This window comes from Pleurodeles waltl, chromosome 5 (assembly GCF_031143425.1).
Source record: "Pleurodeles waltl isolate 20211129_DDA chromosome 5, aPleWal1.hap1.20221129, whole genome shotgun sequence".
NCBI classification, from domain to species: Eukaryota; Metazoa; Chordata; class Amphibia; order Caudata; family Salamandridae; genus Pleurodeles; species Pleurodeles waltl.
The window spans coordinates 1,519,692,742-1,519,719,176 of NC_090444.1; positions in this window are offsets into that span (position 1 = coordinate 1,519,692,742).

Sequence of the window (26,435 nt, forward strand, 5' to 3'; positions counted from 1 at the left end):
TTAAGCGCAGTGAAAATGGATATGAAATAGTGTGTGCAAGATTTCACACAGGCAGCAATGACAGGCCTATGGAAGGGTTTGTCTGAGCTCCTTATGGGTGGCAAAAGAAATGCTGCAGCTCATAAGGATCTCCTGGAACCCCAATGTCCTGGGTACCTAGGTACCATATATTAGGGACTTATAAGAGGGGTCCAGTGTGCCAATTGAAATTGATAAATAAAGTCACTAGCCTATAGCGACAAATGTAAAAGCATAGAGAGCATAAGCACTGAGGTTCTGATTAGCAGAGCCTCAGTGACACAGTCAAGCACTACTGACAACACACACCTTAGGCCATAAATTATGAGCTCTGGTGTCCTGACCAGCAGGATCCCAGTGACACAGGCAAAAACATACTGACATACAGGTAGAAATGGGGATAACGTGCCAAGAAAGATGGTACTTTCCTACACACCTGCAGACAGCTAGAAAAAATATGTAGAAACAGCACATCCTCACGGCCTTCAAATCTGCCATTAAATCCCACACCACCTCATCAGCACCACTAGGAAATCCACCTGTAGGAGGCTGGCCTGGCTTACAGTGGGTACCAATGGTATTTACACCTTGTGCCAGGTCCAGTTATCAATTAGTAGTAGATTAGTAGTGTTCTAGCAGCTTAGGCTGATAGAGGAAGCTATAGCAGAGCAGCCAATGCTGAACTAGAAAACATGCAAAGCTCCTATTACACCATATATATCATATACGTACTATATTATAAGAAAGACAATACCCAGAATTACTAAAAATAAAGTTACTTTATTTTAGTGACAATGTGCCAAAAATATCTCAGAGGAAACTAATATCTCCCTTAGGAGGTAAGTAAAATACACAAAATATACACACAAACCAAAATCAGGTAAGTAAAACAGTCAGAAAGTAGTGCAAACACTGTAGAATACAATAGGATGCAATAGGCCTACGGGCAACACAAACCATATACTAAGAAAGTGGAATGCGAACCACAAATGGACCCTAGGCTAGTGTAGTGTGTAGAGGGCCACTGGGAGTGTAAGAAAACACAAAGGGTGTCCAAGATACCACAAGCCAAGACCCTAGAAAGTAGGAGTAAAGTACTACTATTTCCCCAGAAACACACTAAAGTCGTGATAAGGGATTTTGCAAAGACCACAACAGACTGCAAAGCACTGAAGACGGATTCCTGGACCTGAGGACCTGCAAAGGAAGGGGACCAAGTCCAAGAGTCACTAAGGTGTCCAGGTGGGGCAGGAGGCCACTAAACCCCAGATGAAGATACAAAATGGCTGCCTCTGGATGGAAGAAGCTGAAGATTCTGCAACAACGAAAGATGCTAGGAACTTCTCTTTTGTGCAGAAGATGTCCCAAGGCGCGCTGGAGGATGCAGAATTGTTTCCTTGACAAAGTACCGCAAATAAGCCTTGCTAGCTGCAAGAGTCACAGTTGAAGGAAAAGGGTGCTGCCCGGGCCCAGTAAGGATTTTGCCACTTGGGAGAGGAGACAGAGGGGGCCCTAAGCAATGTAGAGAGCCTATGCCCAAGAAGGTAGCACCTGCAGAAGTCCTTGAACATGGGTTTAAGAAGACTGAACACAGTGGTCAACTCAACACTGCAAAAGAGGGTACCACAACAACGGAGATCAACTCAGGGAGCTGATCATCGCAGGACGGAGTGATGGGGAACTAGGCTTGGCTGTGCATGCAGGATTTCGTGGAACTGTGCACAATAGCCCTTATAGCTGCAGTTCATGCAGTGCTCAGTATTACTGTCTGGAGAGGGGAGGCAAGGACTTAGTTCCTCCAAATTCTGGACAGTTGGACCACTGGACAGTCTGGGTCACTTGGGCCTACCACCTGTGTTCCAGGGACCACGCTCATCAGGATGAGAGGGGTCCCAGAGTACTGTTGACGCTTAAGTTTGGTGCCTGCTGAAGCAGGGGGAAGATTCTGTAGACCCACAGGAGAGTTCTTCGTGGCTTCCAGTGCAGGATGAAGGCAGGCAGCCCCCAAAGAATACACCACCAGGAAACAGTCAAGAAAGCCAGCAGGATTGGGCGCTACAATGTCGTGGTAGTCTTCTTGCTACTTTGTTGCAGTTTTGCAGGTGTCCTGGGGCTGTCAGTGGTCGATCCTTGGCAGAAGTCGAAGAAAGAGGTGCAAAGGGACTCTGGTGAATTCTTGCAAGTCGTTATCCAAGGACAAGCTCACTGGAGAGACCCTAAATCGCCCTCAGTGGAGGATTGGCCACCTAGTCAGGTAAGCACCGATCAGGAGAGGTCTCTGACGTCACATGCTGGCACTGGCTACTCAGAGACCTCCAGAGTGCCCTCATACCTCTGGATCCAAGATGGCAGAGGTTTGGGACACACTGGAGGAGCTCTGAGCACCACCCCTGTGGTGGTGATGGACAGGGGAGTGATTACTCCCCTTTCCTTTGTCCAGTTTCACACCAGAGCAGGGACTGGGGGTTCCCTAAACCGGTGTAGACTGGCTTATGCAAGGAGGGCACCATCTGTCCCCTTCAAAGCATTTCCAGAGGCTGGGAGAGGCTACCCCTCCCCAGCCTTTAACACCTATTTCCAAGGGGAGAGGGTATAACACCCTCTCTCCGAGGAAATTCTTTTTTCTGCCTCCCTGGGACTGGGTTGCCCATACCCCAGGATGGCAGAACCCTGTGGGGTGGCAGCAGCAGTAGCTGCAGAGAAAACCCCAGAGAGCTGGTTTGGCAGTACTGGGGGTCCATAGTGGAGCCCCAGGGATGCATGGAATTGGCACCCCAATACCATATTTGGCATGGGGGGACAATTCCATGATCTTAGACATGTTACATGGCCATATTTGGAGATACCATTGTGAAGCTACATATAGGTATTGACCTATATGTGGTGCACGCGTCTAATGGTTTCCCCTCACTCACAATGTCTGGGAAAATGGCCCTGAACTATGTGGGAGCACCTTTGGTAGTGCAAGGGTGCTCTCACACTTAGTAACTTTGCACCTAACCTTCAGCAAGTGAAGGTTAGACATATAGGTGACTTATAAGTTACTTAGGTACAGTGAAAATGGCTGTGAAATAACATGTGCTTTATTTCACTCAGGCTGCAGTGGCAGTCCTGTGTAATGGTTTTTCTCAGCTTCCTATGGGTGTTAAAAGAAATGCTGCAGCCCATAGGGATTTCCTGGAACACCAATACCCTGGGTACCTAGGTACTTATAGTAGGGAATTATAAGGGTGTTTCAGTGTGCCAATTGATATTGGTAAACGTGGTGACTAGCTTATAGTGACAAATTTGAAGGCAGACAGAGCATAAACACTGAGGTTCTGGTTAGCAGAACCTCAGTGACACAGTTAGGCACTACACAGGTATACACATTCAGACCACAAACTATGAGCACTGGGGTCCTGGCTAGCAGGATCCCAGTGAGAGAGGCAAAAACAAACTGACATACATGTACAAATGAGGGTAACATGCCAGGCAAGATGGTACTTTCCTACACCATTCTGCAGGACCGTATCAGTACCACCGCACACAATACCAAAGAGCTCTTCACTGAGGTTAAAGGGTTTGCCAAACCTCATTTGGAAGGCAAGAATATCCCTCCATCTCAGGACCTCTGCATCAGACTAGCCACCTTCTTACATAAAAAAATCAAGGACATCTACAACTGCTTCGGACATTTAGAACTTTCCGAACCAACCAACAACCCTCCAGCACTGATCCTCTGAATCTTCACAAATCCTTCACTGCTGAACCCCATCACCATTGATGAACCCGCTCCATCATGAGCGGCATCCACTTTAGAGCCCCTACCGATTCCTGTCCCCACCACATTTTCAACAAAACCAACACCTCAATCGCACATGAGCTCTGCAACACTCTCAACTGCTGCATGGAAACAGCTACCTCCCTGAAGACTGGAAGCACGCTGAGAACCCCTAGTCCTGAAGAAACCCAAGGCTGACCCCCTGGATCTCAAGAAATACTGCCTCAACTCTCTGCTGCCTTTCCTAGCCAGGCCATCGAAAACGCCATCAATGCACAGCTCTGCAAACACATTGAGGAGAACAACATCCTGGACATCTCCCAATCAGGTTTCAGGAGCAACCAGAGCATGGAAACCGCACTCTTCATTGCCACAGATGGTATCCTCTCGCTCCTCGACAGTGGCCAAACAGTAGCCCTCATCCTTCTGGACCTACCCACCACCTTCAACACAGTCTCCCATCACAACCTCTGCTCCAGACTCCATGCAGCCGGCATCCTCAGCAAGTCCCTACAGTGCATACTCTCCTTCTGGACTGGCAGAACACAGAAAGTCAGACTGCTGCCATACCTGTCAGAACCAACGGAGATCAGCTGCAGTGTACACCAGGGCTCCTCTTGGAGCACCACACTCTTCAACATCTACATGGCCCCGCTCACGTCCATTGTCAAAAGCCACGGACTGAACTTTGTCTCCTATGCCAATGACACCCAGCTGACTATCTTACTTTCCAAAAACCCAACAAATGACAAGAAGAACTTCCACAATGGGTGGAACCGGTCGCCGCCTGGATGGAGGAGAGCTACTTCAAACTCAGCTCAGACAAGACAGAAATCCTCATGCTGGGCCCCTCCACATCAGCCTGGGATGACTTCTGGTGGCCTGCTTTACTCCTCAGCCCCCATCCCAACAAACCACACACGCAACCTCAGCTTCATCCTGGATTCATATCTCGCCATGACCCGCCAAGTCAACTCTCTTGCATCCTCCTCTTTCCACACACTCTGACTTCTCCGGAAGATCTTCAAATGGATCCCAAACAACTACTGCAAGACCGTAATCATGCCCTGGTCTCCAGCAGACCCAACTATGGCAATGCCCTCTACACTGGCACAACCCAGAAGAATTTGAACAAACTAAAGCATATCCAGAACACCTCTGCCAGACTCATCCTGGATGCACCCGCCGTGAACACATCACCAGACACCTAAGAGATCTCCACTGGCTCCCCGTGGAGAAATAGATCAACTTCAAACTCCTTGTCCACTCATACAACACTCTCCACGACCTGGGACCCATCTACCTCAATCACCACATCATCTTCTAGTTCCCCACCGGACCTCTCTACTCCACAGGCACTTGCCATCGTGCCCCGCATATGGGAGACCTCAGCTGGAGGAAGAATATAGCTTTAGGATGACTGAGATCAGACTACTACCATCATGACACAACAACAAATGCCATATATTATAATAACAACTAGCAAAAGTAAATTATTCTGAGGAATGGTGAGCATGGAATTTAATTAAAACTTAAGTTATAAAATCCTTGAATCAAGAGAAGTATACTCAAAGTCTGGAGTGGACAAGGTTAAGCATTTACACAACACAAGCCCTGAATTATGATGTTGATAAATTATGTTCTTCTACATCTAAAATATGTGGATCCCATTTCTACAGGGTTGAATAAGTGGGGGTGGTGTAGGCTTTACTCAGGTAATAGGAGATTCCGCAGTGAGTTGCTGTCACTTTTAACCACATCCACCCCACCAAGTGTGTGATACATTTAGTATAAATTAAGTCACACCTCAATAAATCACACAGCCTGGTGAAGAGGCTTAGTTAGGGGTTTGATGAATGGATGGGAAAGGGGATTTGAGGAAAGTTGTGACAAAGACAAATATTACACAACACAACAGCAATATTCATCAGGTCAAGGAACAACACATCATCATAAATCTGTTGTGGAAGGAAATGAAGGAATGGGTAATGCACAGTTCTGTTAGATGCATTGCAACAGTCCTTCAGCCCCAGAGACCCAAGTTATTATTAGATATCTAAATGTTCTATCATCTAGGTTTGAAGAATACAAACTATGGAGTAGTAAGGTGAACCCACCCAGTTCTAAAAAATATGATTGTTAGAAGAAAAATCACACTGTTTTGCCAAATTGGGCGGTGCATCTGTATTCTTCTCTGAATGTCTGTCACTCTTCGGTGCCTGGCTGAACTGGTTTGATAGGTAAGCAGGAAACGTAAGCTTTAGCCTTTTGTGTAAGAGAGAAGGCCTGCAAATTGTAAAACAGAAACCGCATTACATAGTCAAGGAAGACAGAAGGTAAGCTTCATGAGAACTGCACCAAGAAGACTTAGAGGCAGAGCAAGAACATAAGAGGAGTTGCACATTTGAGCCAGTGGGGCATCACACACAACCAGCAGCATGTCCCAAATCAAAGCACCTCTCTCCAGTCTACAGAGCTAAGAGTACTAGGACTCAAAGTCATCATTATTATGGTTTCCGTTTGACGTCATACAAGTTAGACCTGTAGTGTGTTGCTGTTGAAGAAAGTAGAGAAACAGAACTGGAGTAGTTTGTGTAGATTTGTGTTTCTTATCTAAAGTGACTGGTCTGGTCGCTGAAAAGGAGTGGACCCTGCAGGTAAATTTCGCTAAGTTTGAATGAGCCAATCACCTCTTCGAAAAATGATTACCCATCAGGGCCCAACATTGCAAATCATCAAAATCAAGTTTACTAATCAGTTGAACACCCTTCCTCACTGTTTGTCTTCACATAAACCATCAATCATCACTCACAATCAGTCCATAATATATCATCCTTCATTGGTACAATAGTTACCTCTCCAATCCAAGCACAGTGCTAGGTAAACAATTGTATCACGTCTTTGATGCAAGCAGCACATTGTAATGTGGCTGTCTTGTAAATCAGAGATCTTCTGGGGCTGCCCTGCTAGGTGATGAAAAAAAACAGGATAGGCATGGGCGGAAGGCAGGCATTGTCTCCAATGTCCTGAAAATCTTCTTCAGTGCACACTGATCCAACTTCAATCTGACCATACTTGTGCCTAAAATGGTGGGGCAGTATAAACCAGACACAAATATAATGTTTCTCTAAAAATATCCTTTTTTTCTTTTTCTTTTGTTTGTCAAAAAATAAGTTGGAAGATAAATAATTAAAAAGCTTTATGGAGGCTTACTCAGTAAGAGAAAATTAGTTTATCCTCAAACTCAGGTGGTTCATCCATAAGTTGGTCAGCTAACCCACTTGAGTCTGACCAATCATCCTCCTCCTGTGATATTTCAGGAATGCTGTAATTGTGTGGGATGATATGTTGGTTCATTTTGACCATGGTCAATCTTGCCACATTTTGAGGTGAGAGACTGGTCCTTCTCACTGTGATAACTGTGCCAGCTGCATCAAATACATGGTCAGCAGACACAATGGCTCCCAGACAAGCCAGATACTTTATTGTCAGCCTGCTGAGCACTGGCCATTGGTGCATCCTTGCATACCAATTCACCAATGGATTTGAATCCACATAGACCTCTACAGAGCCATCTGGATATTCCTGGAACATCCTCTCAATGCTCCTTGGTGCCGCCACCAATAGATCTCTTTTGCCTTAGTCTCTGTACTGGAATTAGGACCTGCCACTGGAAACCAAGCCAATGCAGAGGTTGAGGACACTTCCTCTGGTTCTGCAGTTGTAGTTGCTGCAGGTGTTCTTGTTGCTGATATTAGCTGCTGTTAGATGAGACTGATCTCTCTGGAAGCTAAAGGCAGCACCCCAGAACGTCTACCCAAGAGTGAGACTATAGTAATTTCCCCCCATTCATCTTCCAGGTCTGTGGCCTGCTCAACAATCTGCCTCCTATATTTTGATAGATCCCCTTAAAAGAACGATAAAAGTGCCCATCATTTTTTTGTACTGTGGATCAAGTAGTGTGGCACCAATGTATTCTTTAGACAACATGATGTTTCTTTGCAGCCTTGTATTAACAGCAAAGCGAAGGATTAAGCTCTCAACCAAGGCATAAGCGTCTACGTTTTCATTCACACCTACGAGTACAAACCTTTCAGACACCTTTTTAACTGGTCCTGTAGCACAGAGGTTCCCAACCTGTGGTCCGGGGACTCCTAGGGGTGCACGAAGACTACTCAGAGGGTCTCTGACTGCTTGGAAAAATAACAAATATTAACAGATTAATAAGGTGTATAAACAATAAAGTTGCTAAAAATGTATTTAGTATCCTCAGATTGATCGATTCATGGAAGCAGTGCAGGTGCATCAAACAGAATATAGTATGGATGATGTGTGTCTTCAATGGAATTTAGAAAAGCTCCAACCTTCCTCTTGAAATTAAAATGTTTATGTTTTGTTGTATTTCCTTGCAAATTAAATAAAATGTGTTCTCATTTGTGTATGTGTTTGATGGAATGCTTGTTTCTGAGTTTTGTGTGTGTATTGTTTTGTGGTTCACATCATCAACAATGTTTGTACCTGAGTCCCCATTGTCAAGTAATGACTCTCTGGGGGGTCCCCGTATTCCAGTAATGATTCAGTGGGGGTCCCGGGCTGCAGCAATGATAAAGTGGGTGTCCACAGAAGTCAAAAGGTTGAGGACCATTTCTATAGCAGATGCAACAATGGGATTGCTAGGCCCATCATACTATCCTCCTTGCTCACTTTCCATGTGAAAACCTTTAAAGGAAGTAGTATCTGTTTCGGGTATTTGATTAGGCTCCATTTATCTGCATCCATGGTCATGCTTTTCTTAGTTGCATTCTTTCCTCTTTGAAGGACATAGTCATCGATCTGTCTACACTGTTCAAACACATTGTTGCAACATGTAATAGGCTGAGTTCCAGAGTGTTGCCACCTCCTGTATAAGGGCTTTAACTGGTACTCTATTAGCATGCTAAATGATCCTCAACTGCTTATAGGCTTTAAAAGAGTGGCTGAAATGAGTGAAGATTCTTCTGCAGGTGGTCAGCACATTGCTATGTATTCTTATTTTACAAAGATTTGCACAACAAGGTTGAGGCAATGCACCAAACACAGGACCCTGCGATAACCACCATCTGGCATAATCCAATTCTGTGATCTCTGAGCCACAGCCATTCACACACCTTTCTGTTAAAGACTTCCAAGATGTTAGTAGCTATATGGGAATTCTCCATGGCTACCGTTGCAGACAACAGAATGCCCTTAAAAGTATCTCCAGGCTGAAATGTGTCAACATCTGTTGTTTAACCTCTGAAAAAGAGGTCCAGTGTACAGTGATACACATGTAATCAGTTGCTTGACAACAGGTCCATATGTCTGTGGTCAGTTGGATAGTGTGAATAACACTTTGCTGCAAAGCATGTCCAACCAACTGCAGCACATCATGATGGAATGCTGGAACAGCAACTCAGTAAAAGAAGTCTGACTGGGAACCTTCCATTTTGGGCAGATGGCTGCCACAAATTCTAAAAATCCCACTCCTTCCACAAAAGGAAAAGGGAGGATGTCCAGCCTAATATTTTAGCCAGCTTCCCATTCTAAAACATGTTGTTGGGTGGCTTCGGTCATACGGCCCACCTGCCAAAACATGTTCACAATAGTAGCCTAGATTTCTTTCTTTTCTGGGATCACTGACACAGTCCACTTCTGAGAAGCAGGAGGTGGTAGACTTAATGTGCATTTTGGGTCAGTCGCTGTATGCTTATGCTGGGTGCCTCCGTCTGACTCTTGTGCCATTTCGATGCTTGATGAGGTGGGTGATAATGGTGCACTGCTGAGGACAGGGCTGCTATGCCTAAACTATGATTGGAGCTGGTTCCCAGCTTTTCTTACCTTTCTCATCACCACTTGCAGCAATTGTAAGGTGCTCCTCCCATCGGATTGCATGATGTTTTTACATATGGGTTGTTTGGCCTCCAGTACCATAGAGTGAACCAAGCATACCTTGATGAACTTTTTTGTGGCAAATGGAGCAAACTGCAATGTTATTCTTCTGCTTCCTAATCTTATAAAAACTGGTGAGGAGAACTTTCTTAGTGTGCCAGTACCAATGCAGAAGAAGAACTGGAGGTAGGTGAGTGTGTTGTCGATTGCCTCTCTACAGTGCATTCTTCTACTGAGTTGATGCAGGTCTCAGTGGGGGCTTTGTAAATCTGGGACATGGTGCAGGGAATGATACCCGTGCCATATCACTCATAGCCGGTTAAATATGAGAGTTAATGTCAGTCTCCTCTGGGCCAGCTTTCCTGATAGTGTCTGGCTCATTATCCTCCGCATATTCTTCCATATTTCTAAGACTGTCAGGAACTCTTTTTCCCTTTGCATCTCCTGACATGTCTCTGGGGTACAGTCCATATCCAGATCATCAGAAGGGACGCTTACAGAAGATGGTGGAGTACCCTTCCACTTTCTTGCTAAAGCTTTGGGAGCCAATGATTCTAAAAAAGGACATTCTTGCTTGGCAGGAAGCACAACCTCATGTTCTTCTCCAGCTTCAGGAAGATCTACTATTGCTAGCTGTGGATGTTGTTCACTTTGCTCTGTTTCCTGAAAGAATTGGGCACTACTTTGCTTTGCAAGAGGGACAAATCCAAGTCAACGTCACTGCTCATTGGTGTTGCCATGATTGCAGTGGCTGCCTTGCGGACAGGCATGCGTTTGGGCTTAGGTTGGGGTGGTGCCATTGATGCAAGAGTGCTAATTTCTGGATGACGGTTGTGGTCGGAACGCCCATGTTGGAAAGCTGCTTCTTCTCATTGCCCACTTCCTTGGCTGCACCTTTCTTTGGGGCTACCTTAAAGCTGTCATTTGGCAGTGGTACTGAGCTGCACAAGCAGAAAAGAGATTGGAGGATTGATGTTACATGCTGTGGGGCCACATATCTTTGTACAGTCCTTCTGTCTGGTGGTACTGTGTGTGATGTCTCTTCTCTTGAGCACCTAAAAGCAAACAAGCAAAAAAACATTTAGTGATACATGGCATTGTTGCAGTTTGAAGTAGTAGAGACAAAACAATATAATATAGTGTGTTGGGTTACTTAAGGTATTATCCTAAATAATGAACAACAATATATCCAACCATTTTAAAGTCAAACCACACCATCACAACATAAAATGTAATTTCCAATCAGGATAATGAACTATAGATATAACTCTTTGCTTAATGTTCATCTATTCTAAGGGAGACACCTGTGGCAGTCACTGAGGTGCATGGGAAAATGGAATAATACTTAAAAAATGAAAGCTGGTGTGAGCCTCTGGCAGGCAAGGGGGTCCAGGGGTAAATGGAATAATCCTTAAAAAATGAATGAAGCTGATGTGTGTGCAGCACACCTAATATGCCAGGCAAAGGGTGTAGGGAGCGATGGAATAGCACCTAAAAAAATGAATGGTGTTGTGTGGCTGAGTGCCTATGGCAGTCAGGGGTTGGATGAATGGAAGCAAAATGCAAAAAAAAGAATTAAAGAATCATAATATAAAAAATTAAAAAAAGATAAACAAATAAATGAAAAAAAAAAAGGAATTATTGATGTACTACAGGAGTATGAAAAATCCATTAGGAGGCAAGGAGGTGCAGGTGAAAAATGAAAAAAAATGCATGCAATATAAAGAACTGTTCATCATAATGATATTCATGATATACACATACTACAATGATCCTCAAACATATTAATATTTTTAAACTAATATCAGGGAAAAGTAAAAAGTGAACAAAAAAAAAAAAATAGCCCTCTCCTATCAATCTCCCTAGAAAGTGGATTTAAAAACTGGAAATAAGAAAGGTTGGCTGCACAAAATGACCGCTGGCCACATGGTCAACCATCAACAGCAAGCAAGGAGGCACGGAGAACAAGGAACACATGCAAGCCTATGGCAAAGCACAGTGGCTGGCTGCACACAAAGGCCACTGTCCAGATGGTCAAACAAAAATAGCAAGCAAGAATACATGGTAAACAAATAACACATGCAAGCCTATGGGAAAACATACTGACTGGCTACACAAAATGGGTGCCGGCCACATGGTCAAAGAACAACAGTGAGCAGCAAGGCATGGAGAAAAAGCACACATGAAAACCTATTGCAAAACACACTGGCTGGCTGCAGAGAATGTTTGCCCACCACATGTTCAAACAACAACAGCAAGCAAGGCGGCATGGAGAACATAGATTACATGCAAGCCTATGGCAAAAGCACACTGGCTTACCACACAAAATGGCAGCCAACCAAAAGGTCAAACAACAAAAGCAAGAAAGGAGGCACAGAGAACAAAGAACACATGTGGTCCTATAGCAAGGAACACTGGCTAGCTACACAAAAGGACTGATGGCCACATGGTCAAACAACTAGCAAGGTGGCATGGAGAACACAGAACACATGAAGCCTATTGTAAAAGCACACCGACTGGTTGCACAAGATGGCTTCTGTTCACATGGTCAAACAACAGCAGTAAGCAAGGAGTCATGTAGAACACACAACACGTGAAAGCCTGTAGCAAAGCACATTAGTTGGCTGTACAAAATGGCTGCTGGCCACATGGTCAAACTACAACAGCAAACAAGGAGGTATGAGGAACATAAAAAACATGTGAAAACCTATGGCAAAAGCACACTGACTGGCTGTACAAAATGGCTGCTGGCCACAATTAAAAAATAACAGCAGCAAGTAAGGAGGTATGGAGAACAAAGAACACATACAAGCGTATGGCAAAAGCACACTGGTAGAAAACAAAAATGGTCACCAGCCACATGGCCACCCAACAAGCAAGGAGGCATGGGAACCAGAGCCACTCAAGCCTATGGAAACCGACTACACAAAGTGGCCCCTGGACCCATGGCATGGAGATCAAAGCCAAATGGTGGCTTATGGCATACACACTCACCCACACACTGGCAAGACAAAGGAGACATGGTAACAATGAAGAAAACACTACCATTAATTCAGAAATGCAAAACATGAAAATTACCTATAAAACTATTATAATGATACATATCCTCCTATGATATCAAATATCACCCCCCTGTATACTTTTTGCAGAAAAAAATCAAATACAAACAATAGCTCATATTTTTAATTTAATCCAGTTCCGTCCCTGCCCTAAATTATGGTTTCTTAATTAAAAACACATATACCACAGAAACAGTTCTTTCATGCACTGATGACCAATACTGGGCCTACTGGCTGGATGACCCATTGGCAGAAAAGGCCACACAGTAAAATAAATTATTATTTTACATTTAACAAACATAGAGAAAAGGCACTGAACTGTGCAACTAGTTTCCTTTACTAAGGATAAAAAATGAAATACTGGTGCATTCCCTATCAAACAAATAACACTCTTATATAATAGTTTTTTAACTTACTTGTGATATCACAAAAACAAAGTCCTTAAATCCAATGGTATATATTCAACCTCGAAATCCAAGTGAAAAGTGACCAGGAGATGGACAAAGCACTGGAGGAGACTGATGGATAGGAACAGAAAGTTGGAGTATCTGGGGCACTTCCTTCTGATTAAAAAAAGGTGGTTGTATCAATGTGTGTAGGTACATATCTATATATTTATTATTTTACTCCTACTATAGCAAAAGAAAGAACAACTTCAACCTCTAATGCACATGTCTCATCTCACCCTCTCTCAACATATCCTCTGCCTCTACTATCTGACTCATCCCAAACCACATTCTACTATTATCATCTCCCAAATAACTATTTTTAGACTCTTCCCTCCTCTGGCCCTCCTTGGCCCTCCTAAACCTAATTTTACTACTCCGATCTCCTAAATAACACTTTCTAAACTCTCCCCTCATGTACCCATCCTTTGACTCATCTCAAACTTCATTTTACTACTATCATCTTCCTAATTTATTTCTAGAAGTGTCCCTCCTCTAACATTTCTTTGACTCATTCGAAACCTCAGCTTACCAATATGACATCCCAAATAACACTTTCTAGGCTCTTCCCTCCTGTATGCCTCCATTAGTCTATTCAATCAAACTGACAGACTCACATATCCACTGCTCAAAATAACAATTTATATTTCCCTATTCTAATTCACCAGTAATCATTTTTGTCTTTCCGGAGTAACGTGCACTACAGTATATATACAGCTCTAAGTCTAGCATCTTCTCTGAGGCTGCTGAGGAGACCTGTCCTGGTGGTTGGAAGTATAAATTAAAAATTTGAAAAGACACAATATGAAAGGCTTTAATTGTAATGAAAAAAGTGGGAGGTCTCTAAAAGGGGCATGGCCAATGTTATAAGGTTCTGAGAGCAAAATTTCCAAGGTCTAAATTTTGGATTTGATTATGTGGGCACTTTTAGCTCCACTTTCAAGGTCCACGACTAGAGAGGTACCACCTGGAGGGTCAGGAATCAATCAGGCAGGGTCCAGGTGTGAGTTCAAGATGGATGGAGCATTTTCTGTCTCGGAGACTCTGATCAGTACTCAACCAACTAGCCCTGGGTTCAAGTAGAGCAGCAGGGTTCAAGCAGCAGGGCATAGCTTTGTGGGTTCAGAGCAGGCTTTAGGCTTCAGAGCAGTCTTTCTTGGTGTTGCAAAGCAGTCCTTCTGAAGTATAAAGCAGGCAATAGCAGCAGGCAGACCTCTGGGAGTACTTCCGAAGGTCCAGAAAGTGAACTGAAGCGTGGGTCTGAATTTCCTGTTTTCATACCTGGTGCCTTATTTGAAGTGGGAGAAACATCTGGAGGCTTTCACAGAAGTGTCTGGAATTTCCTGCCTCCCTGTCTTGGTCACAGCCCGACTGCAGGCACAATAGGCTAGTGTGAAGTTATTTGTGTGAGAGCAGGGCACAGTCTTTTTAAGTGCAATTGGGACTGTAAACAGCCACTCCCCATCCTGCCTGAGATGGCCATCCAGGGACAGCTAGTTTCTCTATTGTATGGCTGTCTGAGAGGAACATACAAACACCAGCTGCCAACTATACCCAGGCATATGACCTAGGAACAGACATCAGATACCACATTTTTGTGACAAGAAATTTACAACTTTCTAAAAGTGGCTTTTTCAGAATTTAAACTTAAAATCAGATTTTACCATGAAATAGGATTTTAAAATACAATTCCTCAGACACTAATCTTTCCTACCTGCCCCCAATCAAAAGGTTTCAATTACTAAATAAATTAAGGGATCCCAATGTTATCCTATTGGTGAAAGAGGCCTCACAGTAGTGAAAAACAATTTTGTAGGTGTTTTTGCACTCTGCCCGATGGCCTGTCTTGAGGCTAGCTTAGGGGTGGCTTTTATGTAATAAAAAGGGAGTTTAAGGCTTTGCAAGGGGGTTATTTTACCAAGTACAATTGGCAGTTTAACCTGGCAAGAGGCTGCAATGGCAGACCTAAGGCATGCTTTAAAGGCTGCCTGAGTGAGTGGAACAATAAGTACTGCAGTCCCACTAATAACATTTATTTTACCAGCCCAGGGTGTATGGAATACCACTTTACTAGGGACATATAGGGAAATTAATTGTGGCAATCAGATGTAAGCCAATTTTACCATGCTTTGGTGAGAGAGCTCAAGCACTGTAGCATGGGTTAGCAGTGCTAAAGTGCACAGAATACTGAAAGTCAATGCAGATGGGTTCAGAAAGCAAGAGGGGCAATAACAAAAGGTTGTGATGACTTGTCACAGAGAGCCAGATCTAACAATCCCCCTAGAATGATTTTGATGTAAATAATTAATATTGAAAATGTTCCAATTCTGAAATTGTGGGACTGTGAATTAAACATTACAGATGCCTGGGGAAGGAGTAGTGGTCTACAGAGTTTCTCATGCACCCCGTTATATTCACCCCTGTCAGACATGTACATTGTTTTACTCTCCGTATCTCATCCATCTTACATGCTATTGCTTTCCTCTTCATCACAATCTTTTTTACTCTCTCCGGAACAGATTTCCTTACATTTTCTCCAACACCCCCATCTGTAAGCACTGCATTGTCTTTAAATTTCTCTTTGTCAATATGTTGACAACTGTGTATCTCTTTTGTAATAATTTACACAGAATCTCAATTGAAACTGGTATATATGCACAGTGCAGAGTGGTAAAGGAGTGGATGACAATTTATTTAGAATACCTTTTTGACTCACTGACAGGCACTGTGAAGAAACTTGCACTATCTTAAGCCTCAACTTCAGAGCTCTCGATCATGACACATTATAAAAACCTGGAGGTGACTTAGTTTAAAGAATGCACGGTGCTAGAGCAATATGTTATATAAAACAAAACAGAAATACAACATCTTCGAAATAGCTCACACTCTAAGGGAATGCAAGATTAATTAAAAGTGTATGTCTCAGTTACTTAATGGTACTGCTTTCATACTTACACATTTGAGGCAATCCTGCCTCACCAGACATCAATTCCCAAGTGCACCAGCAGCACAAATAAAAGCCCCCCCCCCCCGAAGCCCTGCAGTTTTTATTTGAACTGGACAACATGGGAGGGAGGGATACAAGTATGGAAAATGAGGGGAAAGAATCAGAGTAATGCAATTACCAGTAAGTAATTGAGAAAATACTTTCTCATCCCGCTCACATTTCTTACTTGCACATTTGAGACATACAAAGCCAAAAAACAGAACAACTCAAAACCTGTGTGCTCCACCCAAAGAATTGAATACCAGTGAAACATACAGACAGTAAAGCGAGCAAAGAACCTCTCTTGCATCTTCCAGGCCAATACTCATGAACCATACACAGTCTCCACATTAAGGTCTTGCCCATGTCAATAGTGACTTACAAAAGTGGAAGGAGAACCTCAGGTAGCTGTCTTACAGATTTCAGAAATAGAAGCACCTTGAAGTTCTACAACTGAAAAAGACATCCCCCCAGAAGACCTCCCCTGAGTCCCCTCTGGAATAGGAAGGGCTAAAACAGAATAGGCAATAGAAAGAGGGATCTAACCCAATAATGGAGAGATGCAACTGATGGTTTGGAACCTTTCTAAGGTGACCCAAAAGTGACAATAAAGACCCAAACACCTGAAAGGAAGCTACCCTCGGAAGAAAAGAAGGGAGACAAACCAAGATTTGGTAGGATCACCTCCTGATCCAGGTGGAAGGAAGAGATAACATTAAGAATGAAGGCACTAAGAAGGTGCAGCACTCCTCTATCCTCAAATACTCAGCAAAAAAGGTGTCCATAGGAGAGTGCCGCTAACTCCCCCAACCATCTAGCTGAGGTGATCACAACTAGAAAAAAGTTTCAAGAGTCAAGATTTGTGGGAAGGTGGCCTGGTTTGTAGGGGGTACCACAGGTACTTATACCTTATACCAGGTACAGTGATCCACCTTAGTGAAATGTATGCAGTGTCTAGCAGTTAGGCTGTCTAGGGGTAGCTGTAGCAGAGCAGCCAAGGCTGAACTAGGAGACATGCAAAGCTCTTGCAATACCACTATAGCCACACAGTACTGATACACAAGAAATACAATACTCAGTGTTACCAAAAATAAAGGTACTTTATTTTAGTGACTGTAGGAGGCTGGCCTGGCTTGTAGTGGGTACCAGAGGTACTCACACCTTGTGCCATGTCCAGTTATCCCTTATTAGTGTGGAAGAGGTGTTTCTAGCAGCTTAGGCTGATAGAAGGTAGCTATGGCAAAGCAGCTTAGGCTGAACTAGGAGACTTGTAAAGCTCCTACTATACCACTAGTGTCATATGCAAAATATTGAAAGAAAACACAATACACAGAAGTACTAAAAATAAAGGTACTTTATTTTTATGACAATATGCAAAAAGTATCTCAGTGAGTACCTTCAGTATGAGGATAAGTTATATACACAAGATATATGTACACAAACCAAAATTAGGCAGGTAATAGCAAGAAAAGTAATGCAAGAAGTGTAAAGTTACAATAGATTGCAATAGGAGCACATTGGTATAGGGGCAACACAAACCATATACTCCAAAAGTGGAATGCAAACCACAAATGGACCCCAAACCTATGTGAGCTTGTAGAGGGTCGCTGGGACTGTAAGAAAACAGTGAGGGTTAGAAAAATAGCCCACCCCAAGATCCTGAAAGGTAGGTGTAAAGTGCACCTACTACCCTCACAGAGCACAGAAGTCATGATAGGGGGATTCTGCAGGAAGAACAAACACCAGCAATGCAACAACAGTGGATTTCCAGACCTGAGTACCTGTAAGACAAGGGGACCAAGTCCAATAGTCGCGACAGTGTCGAGAGTGGGCAGGAGCCCAGGAAATGCCAGCTGAGGGTGCAAGGAAGCTGCCACCTGTTGGAAGAAGCTTGGAGTTCTGAAAGAAAGAAGAGGACTAGGAACTTCTCCTTTGGAGGATGGATATCCCACGTCGCAAAGAAGCTTGGAGAGGTGATCACACAGAGAAAGACTGCAAACAAACCTTGCTAGCTGCAAGGGTTGTGGTAGAGGTTTTTGGGTGCTACTGTGGCCCAGGAGGGACCAGAATGTCGCCACTTGGAGGAGGAGACAGAGGGGGCACTCAGCAACTCAGGGAGCCTCACAGAAGCAGGCAGCACCAGCAGAAGTACCTGAACAGGCACTTGGAAGAAAAGTGAACCGGAGTCCACCCAAAGTCACAAAAGGGAGTCCCACTACGCCAGAGGACAACTCAGAAGGTTGTGCACTGCAGGTTAGAGTGTCGGGGACCCAGGCTTGGCTGTGCATGAAGAAAATCCTGGAAGAGTCCACAGGAGCCGGAGTAGCTGCAAATCACGCGATACCCAGCAATGCAGTCTAGCGTGGGGAGGCAAGGACTTACCTCCACCAAACTTGGACTGAAGAGTCACTGGACTGTGGGAGTCACTTGGACAGAGTTGCTGAGTTCCAGGGACCACGCTCGTCATGCTGAGTGGGGACCCAGAGGACCAGTGATGCAGTCTTTTGGTGCCTGCGGTTGCAGGGGGAAGATTCCGTCGACCCACAGGAGATTTCTTCAGAGCTCCTGGTGCAGAGAGGAGGCAGGCTACCCCCAGAGCATGCCCCACCTTGAAACAGTCGAGAAAGCCTGCATGATGAAGCAATACAAGGTTGCTAGTAGTCGTCTTGCTACTTTGTTGCGGTTTTGCAGGCGTCCTGAGCAGCCAGCGGTCGATCCTTTGGCAGAAGGTGAAGAGGGAGATGCAGAGGAACTCTGGTGAGCTCTTGCATTCGTTATCTGGTGAGATCCCCAAAGCAGAGACCCTAAATAGCCAGAAAAGGAGGTGTGGCTACCTAGGAAGGAGGATTGGCTACTGGTGGAGGCTGGACTGGCTTGTAGTGAGTACCTAGGGGTACTTGCACCTTGCACCAGGCCCAGTTATCCCTTATTAGTGTATAGGGTGTCTAGCAGCATAGGCTGATAGATAATGGTAGCTTAGCAGAGCAGCTTAGGCTGAACTAGGAGACGAGTGAAGCTCCTACAGTACCACTAGTGTCATATGCACAATATCATAAGAAAACACAATACACAGATATTCTAAAAATAAAGGTACTTTATTTTTATGACAATATGCCAAAAGTATCTCAGTGAGTACCCTCAGTATGAGGATAGCAAATATACACAAGATATATGTACACAATACCAAAATATGCAGTAATAGTATTAGAAAACAGTGCAAACAATGTATAGTTACAAATGGATGCAATGGGGACACATAGGGATAGGGGCAACACAAACCATATACTCAAAAAGTGGAATGCGAACCACGAATGGACCCCAAACCTATGTGACCTTGTAGAGGGTCGCTGGGACTATTAGAAAATAGTAAGGGTTAGAAAAATAGCCCACCCCAAAACCCTGAAAAGTGAGTGCAAAGTGCACTAAAGTTCCCCAAAGGACATAGAAGTCGTGATAGGGGAATTCTGCAGGAAAGACACAAACCAACAATGCAACAACGATGGATTTCCAGTCGAGGGTCTCTGTGGAACAAGGGGACCAAGTCCAAAAGTCACAAGCAAGTCGGAGATGGGCAGATGCCCGGGAAATGGCAGCTGTGGGTGCAAAGGAGCTGCTACTGGACAGTAGAAGCTTAGGTTTCTGCAGGAACGACAAGGGCTAGAGACTTCCCCTTTGGAGGACGGATCCCAGACGCCATGGAGAGTCGTGCAGAAGTATTTTCCCACCGAAAGACCGCCAACAAGCCTTGCTAGCTGCAAATCGTGTGGTTAGGGTTTTTGGATGTTGCTGTGGCCCAGGAAGGACCAGGATGTCGCCAATTGCGTCATGGAACAAAGGGGCCGTCGAGCAAGACAAGGAGCCCTCTTAGTAGCAGACAGCACCCACAGAAGTGCCAGAAACAGGCACTACGAGGATGCATGAAACTGTGCTCACCCGAAGTCGCACAAAGGAGTCCCACGTCGCCGGAGAACAACTTAGGAGGTCGTGCAATGCAGGTTAGAGTGCCGTGGACCCAGGCTGGACTGTGCACAAAGGATTTCCACCGGAAGTGCACGGAGGCAGGAGTAGCTGCAAAAGTCACTTTTCCCAGCAATGCTGTCTGGCGTGGGGAGGCAAGGACTTACATCCACCAAACTTGGACTGAAGAGTCACTGGACTGTGGGAGTCACTTGGACAGAGTTGCTGGATTCAAGGGACCTCGCTCGTTGTGCTGAGAGGAGACCCAAGGTACTGGTGATGCAGTTCTTTGGTGCCTGCGGTTGCAGGGGGACGATTCCGTCGACCCACAGGAGATTTCTTCGGAGCTTCTAGTGCAGAGAGGAGGCAGACTACCCCCACAGCATGCACCACCAGGAAAACAGTCGAGAAGGCGTCAGGATCAGTGTTACAGAGTTGCAGTAGTCGTCTTCGCTACTATGTTGCAGTTTTGCAGGTTTCCAGCGCGGTCAGCAGTCGATTCCTTGGCAGAAGGTGAAGAGAGAGATGCAGAGGAACTCGGATGAGCTCTTGCATTCATTATCTAAGGAATCCCAAGAGACAGATACCCTAAATAGCCAGAAAAGAGGGTTTGGCTACCTAGGAGAGAGGATAGGCTAGCAACACCTGAAGGAGCCTCTCGGAAGGAGTCTCTGACGTCACCTGATGGCACTGGCCACTCAGAGCAGTCCAGTGTGCCAGCAGCACCTCTGTTTCCAAGATGGCAGAGGTCTGGAGCACACTGGAGGAGCTCTGGGCACCTCCCAGGGGAGGTACAGGTCAGGGGAGTGGTCACTCCCCTTCCCTTTGTCCAGTTTCGCGCCAGAGCAGGGCTAAGGGGTCCCTGAACCGGTGTAGACTGGCTTATGCATAAATGGGCACCATGTGTGCCCATGAAAGCATTTCCAGAGGCTGGGGGAGGCTACCCCTCCCCTGCCTTCACACCATTTTCCAAAGGGAGAGGGTGTAACACCCTCTCTCAGAGGAAGTCCTTTGTTCTGCCATCCTGGGCCAGGCCTGGCTGGACCCCAGGAGGGCAAAAGCCTGTCTGAGGGGTTGGCAGCAGCAGCAGCTGCAGTGAAACCCCGGGCAAGGCAGTTTGGCAGTACCAGGGTCTGTGCTACAGACCACTGGGATCATGGGATTGTGCCAACTATGCCAGGATGGTTTAGAGGGGGCAATTCCATGATCATAGACATGTTACAAGGCCATATTCGGAGTTACCATTGTGAAGCTACATATAGGTAGTGACCTATATGCAGTGCACGCGTGTAATGGTGTCCCCGCACTCACAAAGTCCGGGGAATTGGCCCTGAACAATGTGGGGGCACCTTGGCTAGTGCCAGGGTGCCCACACACTAAGTAACTTAGCACCCAACCTTTACCAGGTAAAGGTTAGACATATAGGTGACTTATAATTTACTTAAGTGCAGTGTAAAATGGCTGTGAAATATCGTGGACGTTATTTCACTCAGGCTGCAGTGGCAGGCCTGTGTAAGAATTGTCAGAGCTCCCTATGGGTGGCAAAAGAAATGCTGCAGCCCATAGGGATCTCCTGGAACCCCAATACCCTGGGTACCTCAGTACCATATACTAGGGAATTATAAGGGTGTTCCAGTAAGCCAATGTAAATTGGTAAAATTGGTCACTAGCCTGTTAGTGACAATTTGAAAGAAATGAGAGAGCATAACCACTGAGGTTCTGATTAGCAGAGCCTCAGTGAGACAGTTAGTCTTAACACAGGTAACACATTCAGGCACACTTATGAGCACTGGGGCCCTGACTAGCAGGGTCCCAGTGACACATACAACTAAAACAACATATATACAGTGAAAAATGGGGGTAACATGCCAGGCAAGATGGTACTTTCCTACACAACCCCCCCCCAAACGAAGGACAATAAGACTAGCCATGACCTGATGAGTCTTCATTGTCTAAGTGGAAATATCTGGAGAGTCCATCTTCATTGGAGTGGCTACTCCCAGGTCTATGTTCCACTGTATAGTCCATTCCCTGTAGGGATATGGACCACCTCAATCATTTAGGATTTTCACCTTTCATTTGTTTTAGCCAAAGTAGAGGTTTGTGGTCTGTCTGAACAATGAAGTGAGTGCCAAACAAGTATGGCCTCAACTTCTTCAGTGCCCAGACCACAGCAAAGGCCTCCCTCTCAATGGCAGACAAACGCTTTTCTCTAGGGGTCAACCTCCTACTAATAAAAGCAACAGGTTGATCCTGGCCCTCAGAATTAAGTTGTGATAGGACTGCCCCTACTCCTAATTCAGATGCATCAGTTTGGACATAGAGGGGGTGATTCTGATGTTGGCGGGCGGTGGGAGCCGCCCGCCAAGCGGGAACCGCCAGAAGACCGTACCGCGGTCGAAAGACCGCGGCGGTCATTCTGGGTTTCCCACTGGGCTGGCGGGCGACCGCCAAAAGGCCGCCCGCCAGCCCAGTGGGAAACAGCCTTCCCACAAGGACGCCGGCTCAGGATTGAGCCGGCGGAGTGGGAAGGTGCGACGGGTGCAGTGGCACCCGTCGCGTATTTCAGTGTCTGCAAAGCAGACACTGAAATACAAGGTGGGGCCCTCTTACGGGGGCCCCGCGGCACCCCCTACCGCCATCCTGTTCCTGGCGGGAGACCCGCCAGGAACAGGATGGCGGTAGGGGGTGTCAGAATCCCCATGGCGGCGGAGCACGCTCCGCCGCCATGGAGGATTCTCAAGGGCAGCGGAAAGTCGGCGGTACACCGCCGACTTTCCGTTTCTGGCCGCGGCTGAACCGCCGCGGTCAGAATGCCCAGCGGTGCACCGCCAGCCTGTTGGCGGTGCTACCATGGTCATTCGCCCTGGCGGTTTTTACCGCCAGGGTTAGAATGACCACCAGAATTGCTTAGAGTAACAAGGGCTTTTCAGGACAGGTGCAGAGCACATGGCCTGCTTCAGCTACTCAAAAGCTTTCTGACAGCTAGCTGTCCACAATACCTTTTTAGGCATCTTTTTGGATGTGAGGTCATTAAGAGGGGCTGCAATGGAGCCATAGTTCTTAATGAACCTCCTGTAATACCCAGTGAGGCCTAGGAAGGCTCTCACCTGAGTTTGAGTAGTAGGGGGAACCCAATCTATGATAGTTTGGATTTTCCCCTGAAGTGGTGCAATCTGTTCCCCACCAACAAGGTGTCCCAGATAAACCACCTTCCCCTGCCCTATCTGGCACTTTGAAGCCTTGATAGTGAAGCCTGCCTTTTGCAGGGCCTCTAAAACTTTCCATAGGTGGACCAGGTGATCATCCCAACTGGAGCTAAAGACAGCTATATCGTCCAAATATGCTGCACTAAAAGCTTCCAGCCCTTGCAGGACTGTGTTCACCAACCTTTGAAAAGTGGCAGGTGCATTTTTCAATCCAAAAGGCATTACTGTGAATTGGTAATGGCCTCCAATGGTTGAAAATGCAGTTTTAGGTTTAGCATCTTCTGATAATTTGATCTGCCAATACCCTGCAGTCAAATCAAAAGTGCTTAGATACTTGGCAGATGCCAGTGTATCTATGAGCTCATCTGCCCTGGGTATAGGGTGAGCATCAGTTTTGGTTACCTGGTTGAGACCTCTATAATCTACACAAAACCGCATTTCCTTCTTTCCATCTTTGGAATGAGGTTTTGGTACAAGTACCACAGGAGAAGCCCATGGACTTTCAGAGTGCTCAACCACTCCCAGTTCTAACATTTTCTGCACCTCTTGCTTTATGCAGTCTCTGACATGGTCAGGCTGCATATAGATCTTACTTTTGACAGGCAAGCTGTCTCCAGTATCTATAGTGTGCTCACACCAAAAAGTGGTACCTGGCTCAGTAGAGAAGAGCTCAGAAAACTGACCCAGGAGATTTATGCAATGGTCTTTCTGCTCAGCAGTAAGACAATCAGCCAAAACTACACCTTCCACTAGAGCATCTTGTTCTGTGGAAGAGAAGAGATCAGGTAGAGGATCACTGTCTTCTTCCTGTCCCTCATCAGTTACCATGAGCAGGGTGAGATCAGCCCTGTCATAGTAGGGTTTCAGACGATTGACATGGAGCACCCTAAGGGGACTCCTGGCAGTGCCTTAGTCAACTAAGTAGGTGACTTCACCCTTCTTTTCAACAATTATGTGGGGTCCACTCCATTTATCTTGGAGTGCTCTTGGGGCCACAGGCTCCAAGACCCACACTTTCTGCCCTGGTTGGTACTGAACCAAAACAGCCTTCTGATCATGCCATTGCTTCTGGAGCTCTTGGCTGGCCTGAAGGTTTTTACTGGCCTTTTTCATATACTCAGCCATCCTTGATCTGCGGCCAAGTACATAATCCACAATATCTTGCTTTGGAGCTTTTAAAGGTTGTTCCCAACCCTCCTTGACAAGTGTTAGTGGACCCCTAACAGGGTGTCCAAAGAGGAGTTCAAAGGGGCTGAAGCCCACTCCTTTCTGGGGTACCTCCCTGTAGGCAAAAAGGAGGCATGGTAAAAGGATATCCCATCTCCTGCGGAGTTTTTCTGGGAGTCCCATAATCATGCCTTTGAGAGTTTTGTTAAATCTCTCCACCAGTCCATTTGTTTGTGGATGATAGGGTTTAGTGAACTTGTAAGTCACACCACACTCCTTCCACATGGCCTTTAAGTAAGCAGACATGAAATTGCTTCCCCTGTCTGATACTACTTCCTTTGGGAAGCCCACCCTAGAAAATATTCCCAGGAGGGCCTTTGCCACTGCAGGTGCTGTAGTGGTCCTTAAAGGAATTGCTTCAGGATATCTTGTGGCATGGTCCACTACCACCAAGATAAACCTATTGCCTGAAGCAGTAGGAGGGTCAAGGGAGCCAACTATGTCAACCCCTATCCTTTCAAAGGGAACCCCAACCACAGGCAGTGGAATAAGGGGTGCCTTTGGGGTGCCACCTGTCTTGCCACTGGCTTGACAGGTTTCACAGGACTTACAAAATTCTTTTGTGTCCTCAGACATTCTAGGCCAATGAAACAAGGGAACAAGCCTGTCCCAAGTTTTCATTTGTCCTAGATGCCCAGCTAGGGGAATGTCGTGGGCTAGAGTTAGGAGGAACTTTCTGTACTCCTGAGGAATCACTAACCTCCTGGCAGTTCCAGGTTTAGGATCCCTTGCTTCAGTGTACAAGAGGTTGTCCTCCCAGTAAACTCTGTGAGAGTCACTGACATCCCCATTAGCCTGTTTGACAGCTTGCTGTCTTAGACCCTCTAGTGTGGGACAGGTATGCTGTGCCACACTCAGCTCCTCCCTGGCAGGCCCCCCTTCACCCAAAAGCTCAGCAGTGTCTGCTTCCAGCTCCTCTGGTGTAGGTTCTGCACAGGGTGGAAATTTTTCTTCCTCAGAAGTAGAATCCACTGTAGAGGGAGGGATAGTAGGAAGTGCTTTACTTCTACTAGCCCTAGCTTTAGGGAGCACTTGGTCCATTGTTCCAGGATCAAAGTCACCCTGTCCTTTTTGCTTTTTGGCCTGAGCCCTTGTAAAAGCAAAAATATGCCCTGGGATGCCCAGCATTGCTGCATGGGCCTCCAACTCCACATCTGACCAAGCTGATGTCTCCAAATTATTCCCTAATAGACAGTCTACAGGTAAATCTGAAGCTACCACAACTTTCTTTGGACCAGTAACCCCCCCCAGTTGAGATTTACAACAGCCATGGGGTGGCTAAGTGTGTTGTTGTGAGCATCGGTTACTTGGTACTGGTGACCAAGTAGGTGTTGTTCAGGGTGGACCAGTTTCTCTATGACCATAGTCACACTGGCTCCAGTGTCCCTGTAGGCCTGAACCTCAACACCATTTATTAGGGGTAGTTGCTTGTACTTATCCATGTTAAGGGGACAAGCAACCAAGGTGGCTAAATCAATAGCCCCCTCAGAGACTAACACAGCCTCTGTGGTCTCCCTAATCAGACCAACCCCAACTAAGTCACCAAAAGTGAGCCCAGCTACTCCCTTGGATTGGCTATTAGTAGGTTTGTTCCCACCACCACTGCTCTTAGTAGGGACACTAGGTGTAGCAGTAGGGGTTGTAGTGGTAGGAGGCTTGGTGCTTTTCTTTGGACAACTGGGATCTGTTGTCCAATGGCCTTTTATTTTACATAAATAGCACCATGGTTTCTTTTCTTTGTTTTGATTAGGAGAGGATTTGGGCCCACCACCCCCAACAGAGTGTTTTTGTGGGCCTGATGAAGCCTCATTTTTAGATTTGTCCCCACCCTTGTCAGAAGACTTACCATCCTTCTTCTTGTTG